Raw genomic sequence first — 22,239 nt, 5'->3', positions numbered from 1 at the left:
AGCTTCCCCTTCTCTTCAAGGAGTCAGCCTGGAGCTCTCGGGCACCCACAGGGAGGAGGATCAGCAAATGCGCCCCAGGGCCATCTATCCAGGTGATTCCAGGAATGTCCGGCCCATTTGAATCTCCCCTTTCTGTGACCTCAGCGGTTCTAGCTCCACAGGCTGAGGAGGGTGCCACTGCCACACAGCAGGACCCTGAAAGCTGGCTGGTGCCCACCAGGTCTCAGTCCTCCAGAGGATGCTTGGCAAGGTCAACCCAGACAGGGCGTAGAAGTCAGCAGGCTGCCTCCATCTCCGCTATGGATGTCCGGGGAGCAGCAGGGCTAGGAAAATTAAGAAGCTGTCATTGCACAGCCAGGGCATGGGTGTTTCTCACTTGTATATAATGTTCACTATTGTCACTAACCTCCTAAGAATGTCTCCCTGCCTGCGGCTCCTTGTTCTGATGAGCAGTGTTCTTGTCACTCAGATGTGAAACCTTTCTGCACAAGATAAAATGCAGGTTTCTCAGTCCGGGCCTCTTCCCTGTGCTCTGTGCAGCCTTCAGACCACAGTGATGGTCCAGCCTCACACTCCCTGATGCCTGCACCTCGATGGTGCTGGCCATTGCTGCCAGAATGTAGTGGGCAGGCGTCACAGAGTTCCCTCATTCTCTCTGTGTGCTCTCAGCACCCTTAAGGTGGGGCTGGTCCCCATCACACCAGTATCTGTGACCAGTGATGCTGTGCACCAGCTCCTGAAGGGCTGAGGTGCTGAAGGCAGACACAACATCAGATGTGTCTAAAGTTTCATGGCTGTGTCGCTATGATATGACCCTGATCAGGAAGCGCAAGTGAGCTGCCCTTGGCCAGACAGGAGTCAGACATTCTCAGAGGCTATGTGAAGATCTATGGAGTGTCCTCACTGCATGTCGTCATCATCCTCCTGCGATCGGGTGATTATTAGGGTCTCCTCTGCATCCCCATGACAGGAATATTCTCACAGAGGGTATTGGCGCTGCCAAAAGACAGACTGGAATCAAACATTCACAACTGCGATGTGAGGATCTATGGGGACACCTCACTACATGTCGTCATCATCCTCCATAAATCTAGCAGCAATGAGGGCCTCCTGAGCACCTGCCTCGTCTAGCCATTGCAAGGACCTCAGCATCGTCATCACCACATTCCAGGACCTCCTCACCCTCATTCCCATTGGTGTCCTCCTCATCGGAGGAGACCTCCAGCTCCTCTCCCCGTTGCAGCACCAGATTGTAAAGGGCGCAACAGGTGATGACGATGTGTGACACCCTCTGTGGACTGTATTGCAGGGCTCCACCAGACCAGTCCAGGCACCAGAACCACATCATCAGCATCCTGATGGTCTGCTCCACCAAGTTGCGAGTTGCAGCATGAGCTTCATTATACCTTCACTCTGCTGCAGTCTGAGGCCAATGCATGAATATCATCACCATGTCCTCTGTGGGTAGCCCCTGTCCCTGAGGAGCCTCTGTGGACCCTGGAATACATCAGGGATCTGTGACCAACTGAGAATGTAGGAGTTGTGCACATTCCCTGGAAACCAGGTGCAGACCTGCAGGATGTGTTTGTGTCGGTCGCATACCAGTTGCATGTTCAGTGAATGGAATCCCTTGCGGTTGGTATAGTTGACTGCGTGTTGTGACGGAGACCTGTGACAACAGCAGGTGGCATCCTGCACCTGTGGGAAACTTGAGATCTGGGCAAATCCAATTGCCCTTGCATCCTGGCTGTCCTGGATGAGAAGAAGGGGCTAATTGGTTGGCAAATGGACACTGATTGGTAGAGGCATTGCCATGCAGAGTGTACCAGGGAACAGTTAACTGCCAACGCTTTGTTTAAATTCAAACCAGGCAGGTTGACTTGATTGTTCAAAGCATAGCCATGGGGAATGAACCAGGGAATGGCTGTCCCCCAAGCTTTTGTTTAGTTGAAAAAGGCACAATGCCTGGATGTGTTCTTTTTGTTTACAAAGCACAGGGTCCTGTGTGTGAATATATGCAGCTTCTAGCATGCAGAAATGAGCCACACTGAGAGCCCAACTGATAATCTTTAATTACACTAACGACCAATTTAAGATTATCAGATGAGCGCAAGATGAAAAGCTTCAACAGCATGTCATTATTTTCAGGCAATAATCTCTAATACTAGATTCTTACAGCAATCCCCAGCCCTGTGACAGTTACTTTCGTCACTAACTAAGCCTAATACAGAGCTCTTATGACAACCCCTCAGTCCTTAACAAATAACTGCAAACTAGCAATGTTCTATGCAAATGCTAACATCCAAGCTAGTGCTCAACTCCTACTCTCACTCCCTACGATGCCCCCCAGCAGGTTTCTTGTGACAAATGCTAAAACTTGGCAAGTGCAAGGACCTCAGTGTTCCACCCCTATTTTTATACCCTTCTAACATGTAGCTTTACAACATTTAGCCCGAGTATGTGCATCTGGATCAACACAACTAAAGACTTCTAACTCAATAGTTACAACTCTTTACCAATGGGAAAAGTGTTCCTAGAATTGCTACAACAATCTAATTTTTTAATTGGTATCTCTAATCAGAAGTCCTTGGAACTTTCTAATGCTTAGGCAACCTCCCTAGTCAATCATTATTGTAGCTTTGGCTTACCTTCCAACTGCTAAACTATAACTTGTATCTTTGATTGAAGGCCCTGGAACATATCGTCCTCAGGCCACTTTCCTGGCCAATCAGCATTGTAGCTTTTGTTTCTCTTTACTGCTAAGCTAGAGTCCAAAGGTGCAAATGTGTCCTAGTTATAACTTCAGTTCACTCCCACATGTTTGTTATGGAAGAAACATCATAGTCTTTGGCATTTAAAGAGATGCCAACTTTAAGAATTTCTTAACAACATACCCCAAAATTCATGAACTTTCGCAATAATAAATACAAATTAAGATTTTCTATCACAATTTGCTCACTTAAGCCTTTTTAATTACACAAATGTGCCAATGAGGCGAAATCTAATGGACACTAAGGAAGGTGGAGATTTTATCCTTAAAATAAAATGACAGGTATTCAGGTCTGTACAACTCAATACTATATGGATAGTTCACTCACCCACTAAACCATCAATGAACTGGTAAATCATTAAGATGCAGTGGTGAAGATTATAGCCCATTGAGTCACTTACTTTGATGATAACAATGTGCAGATAGGACAGAAAGATTTGCATTTATATAGCACCAAGCATAACCTCAGGACATTCCCTAAGTAGGTTATAACCAAGGAAGTACTTTTGAAGTATAGTCACTTTTGTAATCTAGGAACTGTGGCAGCCAATTTGCAAACAGTAGGCTCTCACAAAAAACAATGAGATAAAGGACCAAATAACTTGTTTTACTGATGTTGTATGATGCAAATATTGACCAGTGCAGTGGAGAGAATCCCCTGTTCTAATTTGTAAAGTGCATGGGCTGTTTTATATCCACCGTAGAGCGCAGACATGACTTTGGTTTAACTTAATTAAAAAAAGGCACCTCTGACTGTGGAGCATCTCTTCAACGTTGCAGTGGAGCATCAGAATAGATTTTGAGCTCAAGTCTCTGGAGTGGAGATTGAACGTATGATCTTCTGTGTCAGAGGTGAAAGTGCCGCCCACTAAAAGAGTGCTGATGTGGTGCCAAGGAGCCAATGCAATAAGATTCCTGGGATATGCTCCGTTGAAGGATGCTTGAGGCCTGGAGCAATGTAGACTTCAATGGATGGCCATTGGAAAATTACTAGTGTAAATCAGCCTCCACTAGACCGTTCACTCATTTCTACATCCAATTTTATGCTAACTGGGATGGAATTTTGACCCGGTTGTTGTTTACTTTTCTGGTGTTGATTAAAGAAAGAACATTGGCTTAGACCTCAAGTAGAAAGCTGTAGGTTGGGAGAGAGGTGAGCTGCTGAACCTCCCACCACCCAGGGGTCTCTGTTCAAAGGTCAGCCGATTTTAACAGTCAGGCTTCCTTAACATCCCAGCTGACCATCTGAACTTGGCATAAAGAGGCAAATGGCCACCAGAACTGGGCATAATGAGGAAGCTGACTGGCTGAACTGGGTATTACAAGGCAGCTGACTGGCTGCCAGTGGATGATGACTGGACAGCTCACAGGCCAATCCTGTCAGTCAGCTGGGGTCAGAGGCTCAGATTTTCCTTGTGGGACCAGGAAGAACACTCCCACATCACCCTACTTCTTGCACCATGGCCCAACAAAGCAAAGTTTTTTTCTGACTGAACTATCACTTAATTTTGAGGCCTCCATTATGTTTCAGTGGTTGGAGTAGCAATGATGAATTTAACCTGACCAGGAGGCGATTAAGGCTGCCCTCAGGGTATACCCAGAAACCACCCCAATTAACACACATTAATGGGTCAGGACAGGCAACTCAACCACCCAGTGTTTAGATCACTGTGGAGCAAGAATGAGAGCTGCTTCAGTTTAATATTTTTCCCTCTTAGTCTCTGGCAGGTGGAGGGAATTAAAAATTCCGTCAGGCCAAACTACTCTGACCTTCTTTCAATAGTGCTGTGTAGATTGCCAATCCTCCAGGATTCCTCTGGAGTCTCCAGGAATTGAAGATTTATCTCCAGGGCACAGCTGGAGAACAAGGAGAAAAATCACAGGATCATTTAAAAGAAAAATTATTTTGATTTTTTAAAATTTATCCATGGGAGGTTGGCATCCCTGGTAAGGCCAGGATTTGTTCTGGGATGGGTCCTTCTGTCTTGGACTCTAGGCGTGGGACTTGGTTCTTAGACAGGCTGTAGGCATACTGTGATATCTACTTAACACTTGTTTATTAGCACTACTTCTAAATAGGTAGGCATGTAGCTTCTGTGCATGATTCCAGCCTTTCTCTTGAAAGTCTAAAACATGACTAACTGATGTCAGTAGTACATCATCATCTACATCAGACATTAGTATATCCCATCTGTTAACCCTTTATACTACAGCATTTATTGCCCATTCCTAATTACCCTTGAGAAGGTGATGGTGAGCTGCCTTCTTGAACCACTGCTGTCCTTATGGTGTAGGTACACCCATAGTGTTTTGTCCAGGATTTTGACCCAGCGACAATGAAGGAACGGCAATATACTTCCAAGGCAGGATGGTGCCTGACTTGGAGGGGGACTTGGAGCTGGGGCTGTTCCCAAGTGTCTGCTGTCAGTCCTGAGCACTTGTGATACCTTGTTAGTTACAGCCCGCTGACCTGAAAATGACCCATTTATTCCTACTCTCAGTTTTCTGCCTGTTAACTAATCCTCAGTCCATGCTAATGTATTATTCCCAAGCCCGTGAGCTCTAATATTGCGCAGCTAGAGTTGCAAACCGAATGCCATATGGAATCTTTTATGTTCAACTGAGAAGGCAGATGGAGCCTCAGTTCAAAAACTCATCTGAAAGTGGGCACATCTGACAGTGCGGCAGTCGCCCAGTACTGCACTGGCATTTCAATCTGGATTATGTGCTCAAGTCCTGCTGTGAGGTTTAAATCTATGACATCTATAACTCACAGGTGGCTGGCACAACACTCATTCTAGAGAAAAGTGAATCAGTTCCTCCCTGTAGAAACAGGGATTATGTAGAGGACATTTACAGCATAAATCTCTGTCACTGGCCCCGAATCTGCACTGATGGGCTTATTTCTCTCGGCACTGCTTGGTATGTGGTATGTTACCCATCCTTTGTGGTGAAGGTTAAGCTATTAGAAGTCTGTATTGTGGACGACCACTCCTTGTCCTTTTTGAATAACATCATGAAATAATTTTTATAGAGAAAGGAGGAGACTCCTCTATGAAACTTTTATTCCACCCTTCAGAGGAACCTACTTCAAACGTTAATATTTTCACTTTCAGTATAATATAATTAAAATTAAATTCTGCCCTCACAAAGCTTTGTTTATACATTGTATAGCCTTTTAAGGCATTTTATAGAACTTTACAGTTCTAATTTGAATAGGGTTAACTGGCCTTCACATAGTCACTTTTCACAATTCATTCATCAGCAAAGTACCAAGAATATTTAGAAGAAAAATTCATCTTTCTAATGGGAAACATTTGTTCACTGCACAAGTGTTGGGCCAAGCATCTAAACCTGGCAGTTGATGGCACTACCTGTGATTGATCGATGAGGAGTGTTGTGCGGTGGGGTGATGTAACATTGCCACCAGTACAAAATGCCAATGGCTCAGGGTGGAGGAAGTGCCATTAAAAGGAGGACAAGCTAATCCTGAATGAGTCAATGATGTCCACAATCTGCAAGATGTGATGCAACTGCAGTGAGGAACAAGCAAATGAAAGAGCGATCATAGGCAATGCAAACACAACACGAGGGTCAGGATTTTACGGTCCTGCTGCGCATTTCTCCTGCTGGCGGAGTCACTTAAATCTCCATTCAGTTCAGCAGGACTGTAATATCCCACCAGGCGGAAGGGGCCATAAAATCCTGACCTAGAATTCCAGCCTTAAGGAGGTATTAAGTCCTGACCATAGTCAAATAATGATGATTAAGGCATTCAACATTGCCCTTTGCAATACTGTTTAGAGACGGGTTCCAATGTATGAAAGACATGTACAGGCCAAGCTAATATCCTGGTGCGAAAATGTTTCATCACATGGTACCCTGTTCCCTGTTTCAGTCTTCCACTTGTTCGTCCCATTGTTCAAAGATATTAAATCTCACGAGAAAACAAGGAGATATGGGTGGATTGCTGTTCTCCCCTAAGTTCCAAAATGGGTGTAAATGTTATCATCAAGCATTTATTTTTACTGGAGCACTCACGTTAAGCTCAATTAAGAACATAAAAAATTGGAGCAGGATTGGAGCATAAGGCCCCTCAAACCTGCTCTATCATTCAATACCATCATGCGGAGCTTCACTTTCAGCTCTACCCACCTGCCAGCGGTACTCTGCTGATTTGTGTTCTCATACTCCAGGGAATTCCCCTCCTCAGCTCCCAATATGAGAGGAATTGCCAACTCTGAGCTGCCAGCAGGGAGCCTCACCCTTCAGGACAACATGTCGGGATTCAATCATTTGCCAATCTATAGGTCTCCTGCTGGAAGCACTCCTTAATTCCATTGCAAAGTTGGAAATTACCTTTCTGGCATGAAGGCAAAGAATGTAAGAGAAATGAAAGGAGGTCACCATTGCATAAACCCCTGGAAGTCTCTGGCATCAGAAACACATTGAGCGTTGCTATCAGGGCCTGAACATGACTGAGGACAGAGTGTGTGCATTGGTTGTAGTTGTGTGGTGAAATGTTCATTGACTTGTGCCATCGGAAGTAAACTGAAGCTCTGCATCTGCCAGTTTATGAGCCTCCGGTTTCTGTAGAATCAGCTCCAGTTATACTCTGAAGCTGAAATTTGTGGCCTACTGTTCAAAAGCAAATAAAGGCCAAATTTTCAGTTCCAGTCACAACCAAGCACAGAAAGTGAACTAAGACACTATCACACACACGCATACACACACACGCACACACACACACACACACACATCAGTAAAACACATCACTTCCAATGACACTGCACTGTGTCAATTCATTCCAAAAGAGATTGAGTCTAAAGTGCTTTGTGCAAGCTGTCACATTCAGTTGCATGGAACACAGTCCACAGAAAAATTTGCAGCATCTACAGTTCCATTTCTTGCTGACAGTCTTCAAGTTGCTGGCTCTCTTTCTCATTAAAGAAAGAGAGAGAGAAAAAGAGAGAAAGCTTTACACGACCACAGGACATCTTAAAGCTTTACAGTCGATGAGGTATTTCAGTCAATGTTGCAGTTGGGTTTCTGAACTGGTGATGATGTACTGCAAGACCCACAATCCTGGCACCCACATGGTTCATATAAATATACAAGTGAAGGCAGCCAGGAAAAGAGCATCCGGCCCTTTCAACTTGTCCCACACAGCTAGCCATTAACAGCTAAGAAATTGTGCAGTGCCTGTAACTTTGAAAATGAACTGCCTCACCTTTTTTCAGTTCAGAGATCTATTAAATGAGAAGTGAGATGACCTATTCCAATCTACATGCCATTCAACCACTTGTTTCCCCCTTTCCTTCTACTCTATGTTGGAGATGCTGCCTGAATTGGGGGTAAGGCTCCACTGGAAACACAAGCTCTCTGGTATCCCACCCAACAAGCCATTTTTTCTAGTTGGGCCTAGACCATGAGGGGTGATCTAATTGAGCTGTTTAAAATAACAAAGGGTTTTGATAGGTAGATAAAGAGAAACTATTTCCTCTGGTGGGGGAATCCAAAACAAGAGGGCACAATTTTCCAATTAGAGCCAGGACATTCAGGAGCAAAATCATACAAAGGGTAGAAGAATTCTGGAACTTTCTCCTCCAAAAGTCTGTGGATGTGGGACCAGGGGATGGGACAAATGGAACTCTTAGGACTGAGATTGATAGATTTTTTTGTTAATAAGTTTATCGAGAGATATGGAAAAAAGAAATACAGATCAGTCATGATCTAATTGAACGGCCTGATGGTGAATTACCAACTGCTATTCCTATGTTCCTTGCCCAACATCCGTAGGAAATTTTACAATTGAGCCAGATGCTGTCACACCTGATGACCATACACACAAAGGAGCCATTGCGAGGTGGACATTGTCTGGTAGCCATCTCTCTGGAGCAGAAGGGCTGAAGTCAATTGCACCATCCTTAGTGCAGCCCTAGCCAACTGTGCTCCTCATTCAGTACAAACTGAGGATTTAACCTGGGATCTTTCTTGTCAGTACGTTATCAGTGAACAGAGCCATCTAGTGGTCAGCATGGGCTAGGTTTTCTCAGGGAAAGAAAAAAACCTCAGTTTCACCTTCCACCATCCTTGTGCAGATGGCCTCTCATCAAAGGAATTCTAGTTTATTACTTCATTTGAGTAGAGTCTTCTGTACATCGTGCCACAAAACACAATAAGTTGCATCACTGCTGTCTGCCCAGAGCAAGATATTTGATTCTGATCAAAGGGTCACCATGCCTGGCATCCAGCAGATGGTGGCTCTCCACCATTCTGCCAGTCTGTAATAGGCTCATCTTGTCCCTGGGGTGCTTCTGTCATCTTTATGTGGACATGGTCATTAGTCTGACCTGTACCAAGAGGGCTGATGGACTGGCCATTCGTCTGGTCCTCGTTTTTTTCAACCTGATTGACTTGGCTGGTTGTACCAGGAGCTGTGCACTCAGAGTCACACGGGCACATTGGCCTTCCCACACCACGCCAAGCTGCAGCTCGGAGGCAAGGCTGAGGAGAAGGGGCCTGTGTCCTAGCGCTTGGTGGCACCTGGGCACACTGGGACCGGACTGCTGTCCAATTTAAAGCATTGAAACGTTTAAAACAAATGGCTTTCATTGCAACTTCCTGTGCTCATGTGCCCAGCTTCAGATCTATTGAGTGTGAATGATTCTTGATAACATGAAGGGATGGTTACATTTCACAATCTGTTCGTACTGTTACAATTAAAGCCACAGTTTGCTCAGGATATCTTCAAAAAATGAAATCTTTCTAACGCTCAGACAGAAGAATGAACATTGCCCCCCAGTTATAGCTTACTATAAAGTTGTCATTAAATTCTAATCGGGAACCCGCTGTGACACAGCAATTTAATTAGCAGTCACACAAGAACAACTTGCATTTATGCACGACTTTAACATAGAAATGTGTCTCAAGCTACATTGCAGTGGGAGAGGGGGAGCTGAGTCTCTGTGGGGGGAGATAATAGAGGTCATCAAAGGCTCGATTGAACAGATGAGTTTTCAAAAGGCTTTTGAATGGAGAGGTTGAAGTAGAAGGGTGGGGGAGGGGCAGCATTTAGGGAGGGAGCCCCGAGAATTGGGCTCAGGTGACTGAGGCCTCTACTCCCATGTTAATAAGAGAGGTGCACTAAAGAGCAGAGTCGAATGGACAGGAGGGCAGGGGTGGGATGAAAGGCCGATGAAGGCTTTAGGGGTTGGTGTACTCCACATTCAGATAACTAGCTAATTGCCCATCCTTAAACAAAGCAGCAGGGGTATTGCACTGTCCAACGATATTGAGTTAGCACAAATCATTTGGGGAAGCAATTGGCCTCAGTGTCTTTGGTTTATGAGAAAGGAAATAAAAAATCAAAGTGAGCTGACATCCCACTCCTGACCACTATTTCACTAACCTCTGCTTAGGGTTGCCAACCTTCTGTCATGTGACACTATACAACACAATAAGTCTTAAAGCTACAAATATTACAGGATTATTTTGGTGAAAAGGTATGAAATGGGTGTTAACTGAATGCTGTGCTTTGCTTGAAAATTTGGCCTTGACACATAATTTGGGGCCTAATTGCTGATTGACATCATTTCAAGGCATCTGGAGGAGCTAAATCAAACGCCTGCAGGTTCTGATGAAAGGTCATCTTGATCTTCAGTGTTAACTCTTGCTTCCCTCCACACATGCTGCTGGACCTGCTCAGTATTTCCAGCAGTTTCTGGCTTTTTATTACCCACAGGCTCAGCCCTCAAGTGCTGACCAGTCATGATTTTGATGGAGAGTATAGGTGGACTACACATACCCACATGCACTGAAACTCACACCCAGTGGCTGCTTGCAGGATGGCTCAGAAGGGCACACAGATTATTGCATGTGGCACTGAGGGCCCTGGTGGAGGAAGTCCAGAGAAGTAGGGAATGTCCTGTACCCAGAGGAGAAAAAGGAGCCCATCTCACCCTCCTGCACACCCGTGCCCCCCAAACCCTCCCCCTCCACTCCCAACACCCCTACAGCTGCTGGTTCTTCTCTGCTTTGCCTCACTCCTCCCTCCCATCCCTTTTGCAGATCAAAGGGAGCCCTAGCGAGATACCAATGAGCAAGCACCCCCTTTCTCTTGGTAACTCCTATACAGTAGATTATCACAGCACTCATTCCTTCCAGCTCAAGTTCCAGAATTTCCAGAATAAATGTTAGTGAAGACTTGAGAAAGCGTCCCAGAAAGTCTCCTGATTTGTCCTCTGCAAATCTCCAGCAGTAAGTGAACAGTAAAAGGTGGTATGCCTTTAGATGTGCACAAAATCCTCTGCAACAACGAATTTACTGCCAGTCAGCCAGACTCTGTTAGGCAAGAGTGTTAAGGTCAAGCGCTATCAACTCAAATAGTGTACAGCCTATAGTTAATGAGCACTAGCGGGCAATTTAAGTGACAATCAACTGCTTAAGGATCCTCCTGGTGGCCATTTCTAGCATAAGCTTCAACTTTTAACATGAGGTAAACAGGTGTTTCAGTTTAAGACCTCCACCTTGGCGACATCGAAGGCTTCTTAGTATCTGAGGTGTCTGAGGAAAATCACTCCTGGCGTGCTTTTTTTTCTCGCTTCAAAGACTTTTACAAAGTAATTTTAAAAAATATTGCATGTGCCAAAGAGCAGCTTGACTTTTGGAAGCATGAGGACCCCATAAATGCATCCAAATGATCGGCAACTCTACCTCTGCTGGAAAGTACCCATATATGAGAATCAAATAAAGAAAGCAGCCACCTCGATTGCAGGTGTACAGCCTAAGAAACAGCTGATTTTACTAGCCTTGAATATGCACACTGCAAAATCACAAATGGTGACCCATGATTTTCTGTCCATCGATTTTAATGAGCTGATAAATTATAGGCCTCTGCTTTGAAACATGCAACTGGTGAATGAGATACTGGGCATTCAGGGGGCCGAGCAATTGCCTTTATCTGTCTACCCTCACACGTGAAGAGCTGGAGCTTGGGAGAAGAAACCATAGCCTTTCGTCAACTGTGGAACCATATCCTAGAAGGTGCAAATGAAGAGAAGGAGTGACGAGAGGAATGGAAAGAAGAGAGGGGAGGATGAGAGGATAGTAGGGGATGAGGGGAAAAAGAGGATAACATTTCCTCTAAAAACCCTCTCAAAATACTTTGTTCAGTTGGGTGCATGATGGCGATGTGGGGTCGCTTGAACATCACAGAAATGGTGTAGGAACTGATACAACAAAGGAGGAAATAATGAGACCAAAGATCATTTGTTTCATGGTTTAACCCTGCTTTATAATTTTGCTTTGCACACTATGAGGTTGGTGAAAATAGCTGCTGGGGAGTTTCATGGAGAACACTTGAGAAATGTATTAACTATGCACCTAACACTGGGCTGATAGGAGAAGAGAATTAAGTTGACATGCTCTCAGAGTTAAGGAGAATTTCAAGCGGTGAGCAAAGGGGACAGACATTTCCTAGGCCCTTATGACAACCCCCTCCAACCGCTCTGGAAAAAAAATCCCCAGACTTGAATTCTGTTTTAATCAGCCAACAAACATATGTGGCTTTGACACTAAAGGCAGCTTGTCTTGCCACTGATAAATGCATATCACTCATTTGCATACCGTAACAGCTACACTTTAATCAGCCTTCTAATCCCTGATGGTATTAATGAATTTTTTTTTAGTATCATGTTTGCTAATTCAAAAATGATCAGCGGCTTCTGTGAGCCTTTTTTGTGGGAAATAATGGGCGAGCTGAGAACTCCTGTTATCCTGCGTTTGCAAATAATTAAGACTACAAAGGCTACAAATCAGTCTGAATAGGCCCACAAAGGCGAGCTTTGCATAAGGCTGTTTTTTTTCCCAAAGAGTTTAAAGGGATCCTTTGCCACATCTTAATGCGGAGCGAAATATCAAAATTCACCATGTAATTAAAATGTCTATCGTAGTGCAGCTCATATCAGTATAGTGCGTTTTCAAAAAAAAATTCCACTTCAGGCAACATAACTGTCATTAAATTCTGTAACTAAGCGCTGAAGTAAAGTGCTTAAATCCTCACTAGGGTTGCTAGATATATAATCATTCCCTTTTTTAAAAAAAAAATTAAATTATCTTTTTTTACCTCCCGCACCCCAATAAAAGTACCCAGTTAGACTCTTGTGGCTTTTTTTTTTATCCTTCTCTGGATTATAACACTCACGACAACTCATTAGGGCAGAAGGGATAAAAAGGAGAAGAGAATTAAAAAAAATAAGAGTTTAAGGATTGCAGGGGGGAGGAGGGGATAGGGGGAAAACATGGTGTCAAACAGGCATACATGCCCAGTGATTTATACAATTCATTTGGGCCATTAGTTTTCATTAAAGATCAAATGAAATGGGTACTTTACTTACTAAGAGGCCTTTGGGGAGCTGAATTGCGGAGAAGAAAGAAGATTAAACTTTACATTCAGCCCAAAATTTAATTCAGAAGTAATCAATCGCATAATGGGCTAGCAACTGTAGCAGGGTGATTGAAATGAAATTACCATATTTTTAATCTTAATTTTCCACACTGTTTATCTGACACTGTCAATATAAAATACAAACAGATAATGAAATAGCATTATATTGACACTACAATCATCTCTCGAGCAGCCCTCAGTGATTAAACTGCTGGAATGTTTGATTACATTTTGTTGGCTGGCATTACAGATGACAAGGATGCCTCACAGAGACTTGCTGCGGGGAGGAAAATGAGCCCATCCATCAAGGAGACTTGGCAGATTTCTCTTTCAGTCAATAAACTGCCAACAGTCAGGAGCTCCTGTCAAAACATTTAGCAAACAAGGATACGAGAGAGAAAAAAGGAAAGGGGGGTGGTGGGTAGAGAGAGAGAGAGAAAAAAAAGCCATAGAAAAGGAGGAGGGTGATGTTCAGAGACCAGGCACCAACCGGCATTTAAAAAAGAATACACAGGGATTTAAGGCAGTGCGAAATGAAAATTGACACTTTGTTAAAAGGAATACCAGGATTTTTTTTCTGGCTTTGGTTAAACACAAATGCTGGTGTCATTCGCTGCCTACTGCTCTTGATAAGGGGCTCGTAATGAGGATTGCAGCATGCAAGACAGCAGATGCCTGCTAACTGTCAGAGTTGAGGGAAGTACATGGAGTAGTGAAGGTGGGGACGGGGGGTGGGGGGAAGGGAGGGTGTGTGGGGGGGTGGGGGGTGGGGGGTGGGAAAAGTGACACTGTCAGCTAAAGGAATTCTACATTTGTCAGCAGCTGTTAAAGGAATGATCTGTTTCTGTTACAAATTGTTAGGGCTTTCAAGGTTACTTCATTAACTGGTGAACTATCTAACATGGTGCCAGCTTGTTATTACTTGAGTTAACTGCCACTTCACAACAGATTTGGAGCATTTCTTCTCTCCCGCCCCCACCACCACCACCCGAATCCCTTCCCCACCCCCACCCCCACCATAGATATTTAAATTGGGACGTGGCTGGGAATCAGATTGAGGAGATTGTGACATTAGGAACATCTTGCTTTTGAAGTAAGGGCTAGTTTAGAGCATCAAATATGAATCTTTGAAGGCGCTGCCCAGAGAGTGTCTCAGCTGAAAAAAGTAGCCAGGTTTGGTCCTTGGTCCGTGTAGAACTTCATGATCTCAGATGGTGCTCCAAGGATGTTATAATTGGCCTCAATGTCTCTGCTTGTAAGGGTGGCTGCCGGGGGGGGGGGGGAGGGTGGGTGGGAAATCAGAAAGGGTTCCCACTCCTACCTGCTACCCTGTAACCCCCTACAAGGAAGTGTGTGTCTGGGGGAGGGCCAAAATCAAGCTGGGCTTTGGAGAGGACCCAGAGATTGGTCAGTTACTGTCCTGATTCACACAGCGAGCGTGAGCATTGTGATGAGTTATACAAGTCGACACCTGTGTGTTCACCCCCAGAGCAAACCAAGGTCTTAGAGTCTGGTGGGGGCAGAATTGGGTGATCAGATTAGAATATCATTGAAACAGTTTCAATAGGACAGTACCGACAACTGGGAACAACAACAACAACAATAATTCCAAAATCATAACCAAGTTGGATTACTGAACTCACCTTTTATGGGAGGAATTTAATAAATTGCCCTTCTCTCAGCACGCTCTGCCCTGCCCTGTTTGTGTGGTATCGATGGGAAGTAAACTACAACAGGTCTTAGTGCTCCAGCTGATGGGGAAGTTTCAGGTCCATCAGCAATTCTGCTATCCGGGGACTTTGCTGGAAGGTTTGGGCAAAAGTTTTCCCCTCTTGCTCCACTCACAGCCAAGGGCTGGCAGGTTAGGAACTCAATGATCTCAAAGTGGGCTTAGTCATGGCTTATTAACTCAGATATGACTTTAGCTTCCTGCGTTTGGGTTTCCTGACTGACCAGGACCAACCGCACCCATCAATTGAAGGGTCTCTACTTAGTCAGAGTCAGAATAGCTCCATTGCAGACCTGTCACTGAGGATGGGTAATAATAAGTATGGAAGTGCAACATGGGAAGTTTACTCCACCATTCTGGTTCCCCCACCCACCCCGCTCTGCCTCCTCTCCCCACCAATTCTTTGAGGCCATTTAAGGCTGAGGAAAGTATTGTTCCCTGCTGACAGGAGGAAGAGGCCAGCCTTACAAGGGAAGCAAGGTGACTGGAAGTAGTTGAGGAGTCAGAGTGTGGTGACTCACAGCTAGATTCAGTGTTGAAAGAGCTTAAATGAACCCATCAGGGCAGGAAAGGTGAGTTGAATCCCACATTGAAGTGCCAACCTCCATACCCTGACTTCCCCAGAATTCTCCTGCACAGCTCCTTTCAGTACAACACACCTTGCTTCACCCATTCCTCTCCCTCTTGACACACACTCCCATCTGAACAACCGGCATTCATTCTCACCCTCATTCTCATCTCACACTCATCTCTGACAGTCACTCTCCATAAATGTTGTCATTGTCATTCTATCCTCTCCACACAATCCATTTCTCACACTCAAAATTCTCTGCATTCTCTCCTCTCATGAGAAGAGATTGCACAGCTCAAGCAAGAGACAAAAACTGGGGCATCCCTCCACTAAAGGCCATCCTGACCACTGTGGCGATGGAGGCCATGGAGCTCGTCATGGTGATGGACTGCATGTCCATTGTGTTATTTAAATATATTCAGTGACTTGGCTTCCATAGCCTTCTGTGGTAGAGAATTCCATAGGTTCACCACCCTCTGAGTGAAGAAATTTCTCCTCATCTCAGTCCTAAATGGACTGCCCCCTTGTTCTAGACCTCGCAGCCAAAGGAGGCATCATTCATGCATCCAGTCTGTCCAGCCCTGTCAGAATTTCACATATTTCAATGAGATTTCCTCTGATTCTTCTAAACTCCAGTGAATACAGGGATAGTTGACCCAATCTCTCTTCATATGATAATCCTGCCACCCCAGGAATTGGTCTGGTGAACTTTTGCTGCACTCCGTCTATGGCAAGTTTATCCTTACTTAGGTAAGGAGACCAAAACTGCACACAGTACTGTAGGAGCAGAATTTTACACCTCGTGGGCAGGCGCACACCCGACCCGATCGGGTATAAAATTGCACGAGATGATGTTGGGCTGGTGTCCTGACGTGATCCTGCACGTGCGCAATCTTCAGGTCGGCAGGTAAGCGTGGGTGTCAGAGCCACACCCGCCAACAATTAAAAGGCCACTTAAGGCATTAAAAAGCCAATTGATCTCCGTTTTATGTTGCCCGTGTGATTTCGCGATCATCACATGGGCAAAATGGGCAGGTGGGCAGCCCACTTTTTGCAACCTCATCCAAGGCCAGGACAAAAAGGGTCAGCAGCATTGCCCTTGTGAGTAGTGTGGAGTTTAGGAGATAGTTTGTTGCTGGTTGCTTATTTGAATTTGACAGCATCTTCTCTGTTCTGAGCTTCAGTCTTAGCATTTCCAGGCTTCATTTCAGGACTCATTGGTGTCTCCAATGCTCCTGGAGGACTTTGACCATGTGGACCCTTCCAGGTATCAGACAGCCTTCTGTGACCCTGGTAATGGGGACTGTGTTCTCCGTTGGTGGCACCTCCTCTGAGGAGGAAGAGAGGAGCAGAAAGGGAGAGGAGGCCAGGTGTCCCTATGCAGCTTCCAGGGGAGCGACCTGTGGGAGGCAAGGCGCAGGCACAAGGGGCGCAGGGCCAGCAGGTAGTCCAAGGCATAAGGAGTCGCAGAAGATGCTACTATCTTCTTGTCGGGGTTTACAGGCAGCAATGCAGCTGCCTCAATATGTCCAAGGTGCAATGCTGAAGGAAGCTCCGCCTCTCAAGGGAGAGCGTGACCTCCACTTGTCAGATGATTGGGCCTGAGATCATCTCCGAGTATGTGGGTGGACATCCCATGCCAGTGGCTCTGAAGGTCACAGCGACCCTCAATCTCTATGCCTCCAGCTCTTTCCAGCGGTCAGTGCAGTATCTGTGTGGAGTCTCTCAAACAGCTGTCCACAGTTGAGTCAAGTTGGTGACAGAAGCTCTGTTCAGTTGGGTAATGATATTTATTCATTTCTGTACGGACGACACCAGTCAGGCTGAGTGAGCCAGAGGCTTTGCTGCGATTGCTGGAATCCCCCACATCCAAGGTACAATAGACTGCACACATGTGGCTATCAAGGCACCAGTGGGTCAGCAAAGGTGCCTTTGTCAACAGGAACGTGCAGATAGTGTGTGACCACAGGATGAAGATTCTGCAAGTCTGTGCAAGGTACCCAGGCAGCTTCCACGACGCCTACATCCTCAGACACTCCCAGGTGCCGAGGCTCTTCAGTGCTCCAGCCCGGCTGGATGGATGGCTGCCCTGTGACAAGGCCTATCCGTTGAAGAAGTGGCTCATGACGCCTCCCGCCACCCAAGAATGGAGGCAGAGCAGCGTTACAATACAAGTCATGCCTCCACAAGGGCGGTAATAAAGAGGGCAATAGGTCTTCTGAAGATGCGCTTCCGATGTCTGGACTGTTCAAGGGGTGCACTGCAATACCTCCCAGAGCGGGTGTCACTGATAGTGGTTGGATGTTGCGCTCTCCACAATCTGGCACTGGCAAGGGGGGACCCACTGGAGGAAAAGGAGGGAACTGCCAGTGTCACGGCTGGTATCTCCCTAGTCACTGCAGCCTCATCAGTTGCCATGATCACTGGTGGGGGGGTGGGGGGGGAGGGGGCAAAGGAGCTGTTGCCATCATCCAGAGCACCCTGAGAGGAGCCCGCAGAGATGGCAAGCAGCTCATGCAACAATGTGAGGTTGCTCCTGGTGTCCCTGCTCACTACTGATGGATGGGCATCTAGCTGGGATGCTGGGTGCCTCATCCATCTCCCACACTGACACTGACCACCTGAGATCAGTGTCTGTGTGGGGGCTTGCAGGTCTGAGCGCAACTCCAGGAACTCCTGAGGTTGCTACTCTCTCCATGGAGGAGGCAGTGCTCTCAGCCATGAGGGCCAACAAAGTGCTCATGCTTTGCATGGACTCCTCCACAACAGAGACCATGGCATGCATACCCCCATGGATCTCTGTCAGATCCTCTCGCACATCTCGCTGGACATCCAGCATCTGCTGCCTAATGAATGATTCCAGAGGCTCATCATCAGCCTCCGATTGAGCATCATCCTGGTCCCCAGCAGTCCTCCAACTGCCCTGGGCATATTCTGCCTCCGACTCCACCTCAAATGAGTATGAAGTGCCTTCACCACTGTGCTCCGACATTCTAGCCAAGGATCTAATGCTCATTGAGGTGCAGGTATCTGCTCTGGTGCCTGGTTCAGAGATTGGGTGTGATGCAGGTGCATCCAAAGTCCGGCGGTCCTCTGGTGTCAGGAGTGGCACTTTGGGGTCCTACAAATGAGTGCCTGTTGGCGAATCTAAGGGAGAACAAGGACATGTCATTAGTTAAAGTCATCACCCTGTCACTGTGCATGCCAGACACCCTGATGTGACAATGGAGATCTGCATCACGGTGCCATCATCTTTCAATAATCAATGGGGTCTCCAATTTTGAGGCTCCCATCAATGAAGAGATTACACTAGAATGTTTGCACAATCCAAAACTCTCACCTCTGAACAAGCTGGCTGATGGCTCTCCAGCTCCAAGGCATCCACTTCAAACTTCATCAATATTAGGAGGTTTTGGGGCCTCTATCTATCCTCGGCCTCTATGTTCTCCACCTGAGGAACATCTTGCAGGGCACATCTCAGTCGTGGCCCTCGAGCCGCAAGGCACTCAGTCCAAGCTGTCAGGGCTCATCCCCTTGGCCAGCTCCAGTGTCAGTGACAGTTGGCACTCAGACTCTAACACCCCTGAGCTCCACGGGGGGACAGCCAGGCCTTAACACTTCTCCACACTGATCCATGCCAACTCGGTACTCATCCTTCCCGAGCGCAGCAGGTTGTTGAACCTTTTGCAATGCTACACCCATGTGCGCCGCACAACGTCGTGGCTGCTGACTTCAGCTGCCACCTCATCCCAAGCTCTTTTTGTCTGGTGCAGTGGTCTCCTCTTTCCATCTCTGGGAACAAGATGTCCCTCCTGGCAGCCACCTCCTCCAGAAGTGCCACAAGACACTTGTCTGAAAAACTCAGGGCGGGGGCCCAAGTGCCCACCCGAGCTGCCCTCCTGCTTGATGTCTCTCACCGCTGTTGGGGCCATAGCTCCAGTCTCCAGACCGCAGGGTATGATTCTCCCTTGGCAGCCTTCAGGGAGCTGCCTCTGCCATTGTTAAATGCCATTGGACCCAGCACCCGATAGGCCCCCCCGGCCCCGCCCGGCCCTTCCCGATCATTGGGAAGATGCGTTTCTCACTGGGCCTGCCTTAATTGGCCAGCCAGTGCAAAATCGCGGTCATGGGCCAATCGAGGTTGGGGGCCTGTTTCCCGATCGCTCCCTGGCCGGCCGATTGCTGGCTGATTGTCTGCGCCCACCAAGGGTAAAATTCAGGCCGAGCTGTGGTCTCAGCAAGGCCCTGTACAGCTGCAGTAAGACGCCCTTGTTCCTGCACCCAAATCTTAGTGCAGTGAAGGCCAACATACCATTTGCCTTCCTAACTGCTTGCTTGCTTTCAGTGACTCGTGTACAAGGACACCCAGGTCCGTTTGTACATCTACATTTCCTAATTTATCACCATTTAAATAATACTCTGCCATTCTGTTTTTTTCCTACTGAGATGGATAACTTCACACTTATCCACATTGTACTGTACATGCCGTGTATTTGCCCACTCACTCAACTTGTCTAAATCATCTTGAAGCCACTTTACACCCTCCCCACTGCTCACATTCCCACCATGTTTCATGTCGTCAGCAAAGTTGGAAATATTACATTTGGTTCCCTCATCCAAATCATTGATATATATTGTGAATAGCTGGGACCCAAGCATTGATCCCTGGGGTACACTACTAGTCACTGCCTGCCACTCTGAAAAAGATCCATTTATTCCTGCTCTCTGTTTCCTGTCTGCTAACCAATTCTCAATCCATGCCAATATATATATTACCCCTCAATCCCATGTGCTTTAATTTTTCACACTAACCTCTTATGTGGGACTTTATCAAAAGCTTTCTGATAATCCAAATACACCACATCCACTGGTTCTCCCTTATCTATTCGGCTAGTTATATCCTCAAAAAAGCCCAGTAGGTTTGCCAAACATGCTCCTTTCATAAATCTATGTTGACTTTGTCTAATCCTGTTGATATTTTCTAAATGTCCTGTTATTGCATTCTTTATAATAGACTCTAGCATTTTCCCTACTACTGAGGTTTGGCTAACCAGTCTGTAATTCCCTGTTTTCTTTCTCCATCCTTTTTAAATAGTGCAGTTACATCTGCCACCCTCCAATCTGCTGGGACAGTTCCAGAAGATGACAGCCAATGTATCCACTATTTCCATGGCCGCCTCCTTTCGTACCCTGGGACGTAGATTATCAGGACCTGGGGATTTATAGGCTTTCAGTCCCATTAATATCTCCAGCACTATTTTTTTTAATATTGCTAATTTCCTTCAAACCCTCCTTCTCACTAGATCCTTGGTTCCCTAGCATTTCTGGGAACTTATTTGTGTCTTCTTTTATGAAGATAGAACTAAGGTAGTTGTTTAATTGCTGTGCGATTTCCTTGTTCTCTATTATAAATTCTCTGTTTCAGACTGTAAGGGACCTATATTTGTCTTTACTAGTCTATTTCTTTTCACATAGTTATAGAACTTTTACAGTCTGCTTTTATGTTCCTTGCAAGCTTACTCTCATTCTCTATTTTTGCCCCCTCAATCAATCTTTTGGTCATCCTGTGCTGAATTCTAAACTGCTCCCAATCCTCGGGCTTGCTACTTTTTCTAGCAATTTTATATGACTCTTTGGATCTAATACTATCCTTAATTTATTTTGCTAGCCATGGGCAGGTCGCTTTACCTTTGTGCTTTTGCGCCAGAAAGGAAATTATAACTGTTATAATGGATGTATTTGTTTCTTTTTTATTAGCCATTGCCTATCCACCATCATGTCTTTTAATGAAATTCCCCAATCTATTGTAGACAACTCACCCCTCATATTTCTGTAGTTACCTTGTTTAGGTTTCAGACCCTAGTTTTGGAGTGGACTACTTAACTTTCCATCCGAATGAAGAATTCTACCATGTTATGGTCACTCTTCCCTAAAGGACCCCACACAGCAAAGTTATTAATTAACTTCTTCTCATTGCACAATACCAAATCTAAGAAAGCCTGCTCCCTAGTTGGTCTAAAAGAGCCATCTTGTACACACTCCAGGAATGTATCTGCCACAGTATTATTGCTCATTTGATTTGCCCAGTCTATGTGCAGATGTCACCCATGATTACTGTAGCAGCCTTGTTACATGCATCTCTAATTTCCTGTTTAATGCCATCCCTACTTTACCACTACTGATGGAAGACTATAGACACCTCCCACTAATGTTTTCCACCACTTATTGCTTCTTAGCTCCACCCAGACTGATTCTACATCTAGATTTTCCAAGCCAATATCCCCTCTCACTATCTCACTGATTTCATCCTTAACTAACAATGCCATCTCCTTTTCCTTTTTGCCTGCCTGTCCTAAATATTGAGTACCCTTGGATATTCAGTTCTAGCCTTGGTTACCCTGCAGCTATCTCTTCATTATCGCAATCATATCTACCCGTTCGCATCTATTTGCACTGTCAAGTTGTACCTTATTGCAAATGTTCCGTGCATTCTGATACAGGGGTGGAATCGTCCCAGATTTGCACAAAGTGCAGTAGCGGGCTTTACCTGCTGGCTGCAACATCAGTTTTTTGCACCATACCATCTCATTCCCAGCTCATCTCGCCTCATTAATGATACATTCTCGGGAAACACGCCGGATAGTTGGCAGGGCAGCCTCTGATTTGCCTGCCCCACCATCACCCCAGACCTTCAGTAATCCGGGCATCATATTTAAAGGGTG

This window comes from Carcharodon carcharias, chromosome 2 (genome assembly GCF_017639515.1).
Source record: "Carcharodon carcharias isolate sCarCar2 chromosome 2, sCarCar2.pri, whole genome shotgun sequence".
Lineage (NCBI taxonomy): Eukaryota > Metazoa > Chordata > Chondrichthyes > Lamniformes > Lamnidae > Carcharodon > Carcharodon carcharias.
Note: the sequence above shows the minus strand (reverse complement) of the source record.